The sequence below is a fragment of the Phocoena phocoena genome, chromosome 13 (genome assembly GCF_963924675.1).
Source record: "Phocoena phocoena chromosome 13, mPhoPho1.1, whole genome shotgun sequence".
Classification (NCBI taxonomy): Eukaryota; Metazoa; Chordata; class Mammalia; order Artiodactyla; family Phocoenidae; genus Phocoena; species Phocoena phocoena.
Genome location: NC_089231.1, coordinates 84650732 through 84662224, shown reverse-complemented (window position 1 = coordinate 84662224; position 11493 = coordinate 84650732).

Below are 11493 nucleotides of genomic sequence, written 5' to 3'. Positions count from 1 at the left end.
GGGAAGGTGTGAGAGTGTGGACAGATATACTAGTTTGGTTTCCCTTTGGTGTCTGCTCTTCAGACACCCCCAAACTGAGGGCACCAGGCTAAAGCATGGTCATTCCATCAGGACTGATCAAGCCGCCACTGTGCCCCCAGCGCTGGGTCCACTTCAGAGCCGCCCACGAGCAAGATAGCCTGGCCCCCGGGGCGCCCAGTCAGATGAGGGGGGAAAACACACCAGGAAGCAAAGGCTGTGAGTTTCAAGGAGGGCATTGACAAGGCACTGCCAGCAAGAATCATCAGAGGGACAGTTCATTGCTGGTGTGTTCATGAAAGCCTGCTCTGAGGAGGGGACGTTTTAAGATGAGTCCTGAACAGCCCCACGTGAGCTGGAGAAAGAGAACTAGCCTTCCAGGCAGGGGGACGACAAGGACAAAGGTGCTCTCAGTAGTGAGAATGAGTTGCATTCCAGGAAGGGACAGAAGGGTTGGGGGGCTTCCTAAGAGTGCTGCGGGGGGGACACAGAAGGACATGTTATCAGGTGAATTTGCAGCCCATTTCCAGACCAACCAGGAAGACCAGGGGAAGTCTGCTGCCCAGACAGAATTAGCCAGAGCTTTGAGTATCTGGAGCATTGTGGAGGAACAAAACAAAACAAAACCCAACACAGAACAGCTGACTCCGTTTGCTTCAGTTCTTAGGCAAGAATTCAATTCAATTCTTCCTCAGCCTTGGGCTCCGTGACCAGAAATACGTGGGTGACTTATCATCTCACAGGACAAAAGCGGGGGCTGTGATTTGCAGAACAGACACACATTAAGATGCTTCCCAAATGCTCACTCACTCAAGCCCCCAGAAGCGAGGTCGCCTTCACTGCCCTCACTGCCGGGCTGCCCTGGAGAAAAGTCTTTGATAAGAACGGATTACTTCTCAGCCCAGGGAAGTGAATCTGGCGGCAACATCCAGCGAAGGCTGGTGGGGAATTAGGCGGAGGCATGTGGGGCAGGGTTGCATCATTGAAGTGTCATCTTGACTTTATTTAAAATGTTGCTATTTTCATCATCTGGAATTTTTTGCACTCATTTTGGCCTTTACAGCACTGCAGTAAAATATAGTATGTGTCGCGATTTCCGCATCTGGGACATTTCCTTAAATTTTGGACTCCAGGTGAGGGCCCTACTCTCCTCACCCTAATCTTGGCCCCCTTGTGCCATTCATGCTTATCAGGGGTGTCTTCATAACCATGCCCACTCGGGTTCTGGAAATTTCCCTGCGCCCACACACAACTTCCCCTGAAATGGAATAACGCTGGAGATGTGTCTACACCCAGCAGCAGGAAAAACATGACCGCACTACAAATGTCAAACACGCAGTTAGTGGCCCACACAAATGACCCCAGTGACCATGACCTCTGACCTATTTGGATCCACTGCCACCGGCTGGGGGCTGCCCATCCACTGAAAGCTGGTACTGTAAAAGCTTCTGTTTCTCACTGTGTCAGATGGTCCGCAAATGTCAAAGAGGGGAGAAAAAGCCGAATTTCCCTAAGTTAGCTTGAGCCGGGAGCTAGCAGTGGGTGGGGGGGCTGTCTCGGCCAGTCTCTGGAGGAAAGGAGGCTTGAATCTCTGTAACGTGAGGCCAGTAGAGCAAGCAGGGCGGGGTCTTTGCAGATCCGAGTGCCTGCTCTGGACCAGGTGCTGTGGGCGGGGGGCGAGATCAGGTCTGCAGAGACCCGTATGTGGGGCTAAGGTATTTGGACTTTATCTGCCAGGGGACGGGGAACCTGTGGAGTTTAGGAAAGATCTGATGCAAATTGCTTCCGAAGTTGGATTACGGAGAGGAGAGTGGAGGGACTTCCCTGGTGGTCCAGTAGTTGGGACTCTGCGTTTCACTGCAGGGCGCACGGGTCCGATCGGGGAACTAGGATCCCTCGTGCCACGTGGTGCAGCCAAAAGAAGAGAGGAGAGTGGAGACTGAGAAAAATCGGGCAGAGAAAGTCGATATTTAACAGAAAAGAAGTCATTAGGGTACCCCGACAAGGGGTCCTGACGTGGGTGTCCCGTGCTGGAGAGAAGGGGAGACGCCCCCATACCACACACTTCCGGGAAGGGAGACGTTCGTTCAGGAGCTCGGGGAGTCACCTGCTTTTAAGAAAGGCGACCTAGGGCTTCCCTGGTGGCGCAGTGGTTGAGAGTCCGCCTGCCGATGCAGGGGACACGGGTTCGTGCCCCGGTCCGGCAGGATCCCACATGCCGCGGAGCGGCTGGGCCCGTGAGCCATGGCCGCTGAGCCTGCGCGTCCGGAGCCTGTGCTCCGCAACGGGAGAGGCCACAGCAGTGAGAAGCCCGTGTACCGCAAAAAAAAAAAAAAAGAAAAAGAAAGGTGACCTAGAATGGTCCCAAGCTCCATGGGGCTCACCCAGCACCCCGGCATCAGGGGGGGTTTCCCAGGCTGCTTTGTGAGGGGGAGAGAGAAAGGCCAGAGGATGAAGGGGAAGGGCACAGAGGAGAAAAGGCTTTTTCATGGAGAGCCATTAGCCACTTGTTCCGAGCAGCAGTGAAGAACATTCATGAAGTGGGGCTGTGCCTTCAGGGACGGCTGACAAAGGCCTCTGCTCACACACTGTCTCACCCTGGAACCCCACAAGCTACACTGACACTCCGGATGCATGCGTATTACTTCTAATTTAAAATAAAGGAGATCAACCCATGGAGGCTCAGAGAGGTGAAGTGACTTGCCTGCGGTCACACAGCTACTAAGCAGAAAGGCAGAGTGGAGGCCGCGAGGATGGATGTGGGGGAAAGCTGTCAACGGGTACTAATGTATCGTGAAATGGGGGAGGCAAGACTTAGGTCCCAATGCCTGACAAACAGGCATTTCTGTGACCTGCACAGAAAGTACCAAAGCAAACGGCCCATCTGGGGAGCACGTTGAAGACCCCAAAGGACCAGGCTGAACTGGAGGCAAAGATCCTGGTCATGTGACATGGTGATTGTTCACGGATCACCTCCTGCTCTTGCCAACTGCACTGGAAGTCCCCTGAGGACAGGGCTTGGCAATCCTGTTTCTTGGTGGGCTGTGCGCACCACACACAGGAGTCTGAGGAACTGTACTTACGTGACGCACCCAGAAGGGCCCTAGTCACTCACATAGCAGTCCCTGGGGAGGTGGTGGCTGGTGCATTTAATCAGATCTGTATAGTTCCCCACAGTTCCTCAATGGTTGACATCATATTCTGGACAGATTAGCAGAATATGGAGAATTACATCACCTTTAGAGATGAGAAAATGGAAGCACAGAGAGGGTAAGCGTTTTGCCTAAACCCACACAGCAGAGCCCATTCTTAAAATCCTCATGTGGGACCTGTCTTGGTTATCATTCAAGAGTCTGTCTGAAACAAGGAGCTGTCCCTTTGCGGGGGCCAAAGTCAAAACCCACCGAAAAGCCCCCTTCTTTTCCCAATGAGAATGCAGGGCTGTGGGTAGATCAGAGCTGTCTGCTCTTATTTCAGGAGCCTCTGTCAAATTCCAGATGGGGAGCTCTTGCTGGCAGGAATGGGGTGCACCCCTGGGTGGGGTGATGGGGCCCATGAGGCGCAGGTTCTCCTCACCGCTGGGTATGGTCACAGCTTTAAATTCTGCCTACCCCCCAGGAGGGCTCCCACTCGAAGGAGAGGGGATCTTGCTGTCGGCATGCTCAGCTGCGTGGGTTTGAATCCCAGCCCCGTGTGATTTGGGCGATTTGCACGCCCTCTCTGTGCTTAAGCATCCCCGTCTATAAAGCGGGGCTGTTAATAAAGGGATTAAATGAGGATTAAATCTACTGGGATTAAATATAACTAGAGTCTGCTTCCAGGCCTGCCAGTGCCAGGCTGAGCCCTCGGCACAATGCCAGCGAAAATTCTCCAGGCTTGGCCCGCCTGTGCTCTTAATCCCAGCACCTCACTTCCTCTCTAGGTAAAGTGACCAAAGTAATTAACATATTAAATACATATGTGTGTATGTATAATCAATATATCAACATATAATCGATATATTGAATATATATGTATATAAGCACACATACACACACATATATTTTTTTTTTAAAGAGAAGGAGGTGAAATGTGAGCTGTCTTTATCTTTTATGTGCAAAGTGCACAGATATGGTCTACCTTTAGGGAATCCAGGAAATAACAGTAATCAAACATTATTTCGGTTTCTTTTTGGTTTTTTTTTTGTTTTTTTTTTTGCAGTACGCGGGCCTCTCACTGCTGTGGCCTCTCCCGTTGCGGAGCACAGGCTCCGGACGCGCAGGCTCAGCGGCCATGGCTCACGGGCCCAGCCGCTCCGCGGCATGTGGGATCCTCCCGGACCGGGGCACGAACCCATGTCCCCTGCATCGGCATGCAGACTCTCAACCACTGCGCCACCAGGGAAGCCCCATTATTTAGTTTTTGAAGGTAGCCACCAGGACTTTAACTGGAGTTCAGAGAGGCAGAGGGCTGAGAGGTGAGAAACAGTTGCTTTGGTATCATAAACTCTGGACAAATCCCATTAGATTTTTTTTTTTATTGAAGTAGAGTTGATTTACAATGTTGTGTTAATTTCTGATTTACAGCAAAGTGATTCAGTTTTACATATATATATATATATATATATGCTTTTTAAATATTCTTTTCCATGATGGTTTATCACAGGATATTGAATGTAGTTCCCTGTGCTCTACAATAGGACCTTGTTGCTTATCCATCCTATACATACTAGTTTACATCTGCTGACCCCAAACTCCCAGTCCATCCCTCCTCACGCCCCTCCCCCTTGGCAAGCGCAAGTCTGTTCTCTGTCTGTGAGTCTGTTTCTCCCATTAGATTTGTTCCCAAGGGCATGGGATCCAATGGAATAGGTTTTCAGTGAGAAGCACGGTGCCATACAGTGACAATGATATTCGGGCTGTGAGTCCAGCCAGGCCCAGCCCTGGGGCCCGGCCAGTGGATGCCCTGCCCACCCCTGCTGGCCATCTGGCCTGAGAGTTTTCCATAGCGCCCTTGCTCAGTCCTCAGCGCAAGCTACAGGTGTCCCCGCCGGGACATAGCTTCACCAGTGACTCACCTCTTCATTTTTAGTACGTCCTCTGAGCCTGCGGCTCTGTCTCTGCAGCAGCTGTCTGTCTGGGGGTCAGGGCCGCTCTGGCCTCACCGCCCTCGGGCCCATGCACAGAGGACAGGGACCGAGGTCCGCACCAGGACCCGTTCTTGACAAGCTGCCCCACTAGGAGAGGGAAGTGAGGACAAAATGCACCCAGAGTGTATCTGGACCCGGGACTGCGTTCTTCTGCTGACCTCCGAATGCGTGGGTCTGGACCAGCCTCAGGATCCTCAATGCCTTGAACGACATCATTAAAACTCTGCTTTAAGGGTCTGTGGGCTGCCTTCCCAGCTTGGTATTTCTGCTGCTCTTCCCCTCTCTCCTTCCAGCAGGGGGTCGACCGCATCACTTCACAGCCACGTGCAGAGGCGCCCACAGCTGAAAGGGTTTTTGCAGCTGTTAACTTACTGGTTCACACCTTCGGGTTTAAGGAGCTTTTAGCTGAAAAGGCCTTTTCTGCCAGTCTCTCCCAAGCTTGAGTAAACAAAAAACCTATTTATGTCTTCAGAACACTTAATTAAGGCAGGGCAGGGATAAAATCAGTGACAGAGTGTAGTAAAAACACAGTCCTTTAAGTCAGGAGAAGGGGGGGTGGGGTCGGGCCAGCTGCGTTCTTGGGGAAGCCGTGTCCCCTTCCAATCTTTGTTTTGTAAAGTTGAAAGAATATCATGAAAGCCCAAACACCCTTCTCCTCCACACCTCAACTGTTAATGCAATGATATTATATAGCCTTGATTTCATATCAAAATTCCCCCAATTATCCCAACGATGTCCTTGAAGGCTGCTTTCTTTTTCAATCTGGCGCCCAAGCATACGACGTTCTTAGTTGTCATTGCTGAGGGTCAGTTCTCCGGGGGTGTCTTGTGTTTCAGAACACCTTGGGAGCAGAAGCCCTGGCTGCCCTTTGTCTGGAAAGGTAGAGATAGTGTGTCCTTCCAAAGCAAAGTGTAGGCAGGCTTACTGTCCAGTATAAGAAAGATAATATCTCCCTCTGGTCCGGGGCGGGCAGGGTAAGATCAGGCAGGCATACTGTCCATTATAAAATACTTGGGTTCCTTCAACTCAAGGTTCCTCTGCTATAATGCAAGGCACTGTGTGTGCGGGTGTCACTTGGCCTTCTTTGAGTGGCCCTGTGGGACCTGGGGCTCGGGGAAAATGGCACGAGAAAATGCTGGCACTCTGTCTACTGCGAAGGCTGTGAGTCACGACATCCTCTGTCTCTGACCCCGGAATCTCCTGTGTTTTGCCAGGGCCCAGGCGACAGTGGCAGACTAACTTCTTAGCTGGCCGGGAAGGTGAAATCTCACATCTTTATAGTGTTTGATAATCATTTTCAGACAAGAGCATGAGTCACTTCACACCCTCAATAGTCATTTCTCTTTTGTCCTTTCTTCTAGAATAATCCCTTGCCTTTCGGTCTGTCTAGGCACTGACAGTTTCAAAGCGTTCAGGCCAGTTGTTTTTCTGTTTGTTTTGGCCGTGCCGCGCGGCATGCAAGATCTAGTTCCTTGACCAGGGATCAAACCCGCGGCCCCTGCAATGGAAGCACAGAGTCCTAACCACTCGACTGCCAGGGAAGTCCCAATACATTCATGTTTCTGTACCACTTTTGTTACCATTTTTTCAATTTAGGGGTTCACAGTTGTCTTGCTTACAAGCTGCACTTAAAAGTAAACGCAAATATCTTCAGGGTTTGACACATGTGGACCCGGGGCCCACGCACAGGGGACTAAAAGCTGTGGAAGCGGCCCCTTCTTCACGCCTCTCTTTTGGCGAATCTACGCAAGGCAAAACGTTTTGGGGTCTTCCAAATGTGGCACACCATCCAAATGGGTTTCAAATGATTTTCTCTGACTAGAAAGCATGATGTCACGTGCATTGGTGTGTATGTGTGCCTGGATCCATAATGCCAAAACGTCACTTCTTGATTTAGAGGGTTTGGGGGATGAAAAAGTTGTTATGCTGAGAAAAAAGTCCTCCTAAAAACACTATGGCTTTTCAGGAGCCGGTATGGCAAACACTCTTTAACTGGACAGTCCTTCTCAGCTACATCTGAATAAAGAAGCAGACAGGATATCTGTTCACATTAAACATACATAAGACTAAGTCTAACCTGGGTAGAGCCAAAGGGAAGCCAGAGTAACTAAGAGGGGTGCAGAGGAGAGAACAGACTCGGAGCTCTTTCTCTGCACCTCAGAGGGACCGAGGGAAAGCTGCCAGGGGCCCTGTATCTCCCCCGCGAGGGCCCCGGGGTGAGCACACTGTGGAGAAGGGCAAACAAATACCATTTCTATTCATTCCTGGAGGAAGACACAAGTCCGGACAGATTTTTTGGTTGTGTGGTTTGCGGCTGAAATGGAGACCAAGGGCATTGAGTAGGAAGCAATGGAAAGGCTCCAGGCTCCTGGCGTGATGCCCGGGGGCTCTGGGGAGGCAGAGTCTGGGTACCAGACTCGAGGGAGGGCATGGCTGTGGGCGGAGAGCTCAGCAAAGCTCCCGGTTCAGCCCCGAGACACAGAGAAGGGCTGAGGGCCTCTTGTCTGCTATCCCTTCGATCAGTAGTTATTAATTGAGCACCTACTGTATGTGTGGCATTGGGGATACAGCCATGGACAAGTCAAACTTGGTCCCCATTCTTATGGAATTTCCAATCAGGGCTGAGATGGGTGGTAGAGAAAACAGTTCATCAAGATAACTTCAGAGACTTACGAATACTATACAAATACAATAGGATAGAGAATAACCAGTATGGAGCTGCTGTTGATGGGGTGGTGAGGGGAGTCAAGGAAGCCCCTTGGGTGGTGGGTTTGAACGGTGAAAGGAGCTGGCCCTGAGTACAGCCTGAGGAAGGGCGTTCCTCACAGAGGACACTGAAGGTGCGAAGGCCCTGAGGCCACCACAAACTTAAGGTGCTCTTTGTAGAGGGAAGAATGTAGAGAGAGACAGCAGAGAGAAGACTGGGGGAAAATAAACAGAGAAAGGGAGACAAGATACAGGAGACGGAAGGGGGAAAGTGAAAGAGACCAGTTGTGAAGGACTGGAGGGAAAGGACAGGAAAATTCATGGAGGGTGTGGGGAACAAAGCCACTGCCTACAGAAATGAATCAATGCATCGTGTGCACGTGGGGGAAGGAAGGAGACGGGGTGCGTGCGAAGAAGGCCCACATCGCCTTCACTCCTGAATGATCCCTACTTGTCTCTGCCTGTGTGGACTTGGCATTTTTGCTGCCTTCGTGTGTGTTTAGTTCTTATTTCCGCAATTAGACTATAAACTTCACAAAGGCAGAGAGCATGCCTTGTAAATTTTTTTCCCTCTTTCTGCACAGCACTTACCACAATGCTCTGTGTACTGTGGGCTCACTAATTATTGTTTGAACAAAGGGATGGATGGATGGACTCTCAACCTAGACCGTGTCTCTCTGCAATTAGCCATGCTGTTTCTATTTGGCAAAGGTTTGGATAAATATTTTGCACACGCACACGTGCCCACGTGGAGCACGAGAATGAACGTGCACTCTAGCTTAACTTAAAGAACAGCTCTGGGGCTTCCCTGGGGGCGCAGTGGTTGAGGGTCCGCCTGCCGATGCAGGAGACATGGGTTCATGCCCCGGTCCGGGAAGATCCCACATGCCGCGGAGCGGCTGGGCCCGTGAGCCATGGCCGCTGAGCCTGCGCATCCGGAGCCTGTGCTCTGCAACGGGAGAGGCCACAGCAGTGAGAGGCCCGCGTACCGCAAAAAAAAAAAAAAAAAAAAGAACATCTCTGACACTTGAGATTAGCAAGTTGGCAAACTGATGCTAGGAGGTTTGGGAAGAGGTAAGGGTTACCTGCTACATCGGGGTGAACATGGCTGCCTGAGCCAGACACACCAGTGTTTAGCAGAGATGAACAAGAACAGGGAGGAGATATCGAAAAGAAGAGGGGAAAGTAGGTTAAGTGCAGCAAGATTGCTAACGCTCACTAGTTTTGAAGTTCCACTCTTCTTCCAGGGAACAAGGCTGTACTATATTCCCCAGGCTTCTGGGCAGTTAGGTGTGGCCACAGGATTGAGTTCCAGCTACTGGAATGTGGGTGGGATCCACGTGTGCTACTTCTAGGCCCAGTCTGTAGAACTTCTCCTGCATACCTTCTCCAGCCGCTGGCTGAATTGAGAGGACTCCAAGGACCTAAAGGAGGGAGGAGCCACAGGATGGACGGAGCCTGGGTCCCTGAGTGACTGTGTGGAGAAGAGCCTGCTGACTGATGGCTCTGCAGCCACTGAGATGTGGAGGTTGTTTGTTACAGCAGCTAACACTGCTTATCCTGACCCATTCAGAAGAGATGGGGAAGGTGAGAAGTAGGGCTTTTCCTTCACACAGAAGAATCCAGAAGAAGGAGCTCTCTACCCAGTGGTATCTAGAGGCCAGCTACAGGGACATCGCCCAGGAGCATGAAACGCTTCTCCCTGTGACACCAGGGTAGTGGACAAGCCCAGGAAAGGAAGGACAGAAGGGCTTCATTTCCCACAGGTAACAGGTAACAGAACAGGGGCATCTGAAGTCAAGCCACCTGACACGGGGGCCACAAATTCCATATTTTATTTATTTATTTATTTATTTGCAGTATGCGGGCCTCTCACTGCTGTGGCTTCTCCCGTTGCGGAGCACAGGCTCCGGATGCGCAGGCTCAGCGGCCATGGCTCACGGGCCCAGCCGCTCCGCGGCATGTGGGATCTTCCCGGACCGGGGCACGAACCCGTGTCCCCTGCATCGGCAGGCGGACTCTCAACCACTGCGCCACCAGGGAAGCCCAAATTCCATATTTTAAAAACAAGAGGAAAAAAAAGGTATGATAAACAAATAGGAAAAAAGAGGTTTGATTGGAACTTCATCCTGAAAAATAAATCTAAAAATAAGCCAAGTTCATTTTTATTTACCAAAGTGTGGTAACCGCTTTAATGCTTAGAGCAGACAAATGACCAAGGATGATTTTTTTCTTTTACTTTCTGTGTTTTTCCCCCAAGAAAATTGTCTAAAAGCATGATTGACATCCTTCCCTTCACATTTGACCTTTTCACAGCCCTTGTGGTTCAGAGTTGATCTTTTTTTTTTTTTTTTTTAAGTTCAAGGGTTTAGTTCGTTACAGCACTATTTACAATAGCCAGGACATGGAAGCAATCTAAATGTCATAGACAGAGGAATGGATAAAGAATATGTGGCACATATATACAATGGAATATTACTCAGCCATAAAAAGAAACAAAATTGAGTTATTTGTAGTGAGGTGGATGGACCTAGGGTCTGTCATACAGAGTGAAGTAAGTCAGAGAGAGAAAAACAAATACCGTATGCTAACACATATATATGGAATCTAAAAAAAAATGGTTCTAATGAACCTAGGGGCAGGACAGGAATAAAGACGCAGACGTAGAGAATGGACTTGACATGGGGAGCGGGAAGGGTAAGCTGGGACGAAGTGAGACAGTGGCATGGACATATATACACTATCAAATGTAAAATAGATAGCTAGTGGGAAGCAGCCGCATAGCACAGAGAGATCAGCTCAGTGCTTTGTGACCACCTAGAGGGGTGGGATAGGGAGGGTGGGAGGGAGACGCAAGAGGGTGGAAAAATGAGGATATATGTATATGTATAGCTGATTCACTTTGCTGTACAGCAGAAACTAACACAATATTGTAAAGCAATTATACTCCAATAAAGATGTTAAAAAAAAAAAAGATGTGGTACATATATACAATGGAATACTACTCAGCCATTAAAAAGAAGAAGATAATGCCATTTGCAGCAACATGGATGGACCTAGAGATTATCGTACTGAGTGAAGTCAGTCAGACAGAGAAAGACAAATATCTTGATATCACTTCTATGTGGACTCTAAAAAATGGTACAAATGGACTTATTTACAAAACAGAAATAGAGTCACAGATGCAGAAAACAAACTTAAGGTTAGCAGGGGGGAAAGTGGGGGAGAGAGGGAGATGGGGATTGACATATACACACAGTACTATATATAAAAGAGATAACGAATAAGGACCTACTGTAGAGCACAGGGAACTCTACTCAATACTCTGTAATGGTCTATATGGGAAAAGAATCTAAAAAAGAGTGGATAGATGTATAACTGATTGACTTTGCTGTACAGCAGAAACCAACACAACACTGTAAATCAACTACACTCCAAGAAAAATGTATAAATAAATAAATAGCAAAAAACGTTCAAGGGTTTAGTTGCCATTTCCAAGGGCTTATATTAATCCTTTCAAATTCCAGTCACAGTCCTGCAGGCGTGATTTAGTATCGCTGGGTGAAGTTGGATCAGCCACTGTCCCTCAGGTGACTGAGGATACAAGATGCTCTATCACCAACTTCACCCAGCAGATGGTT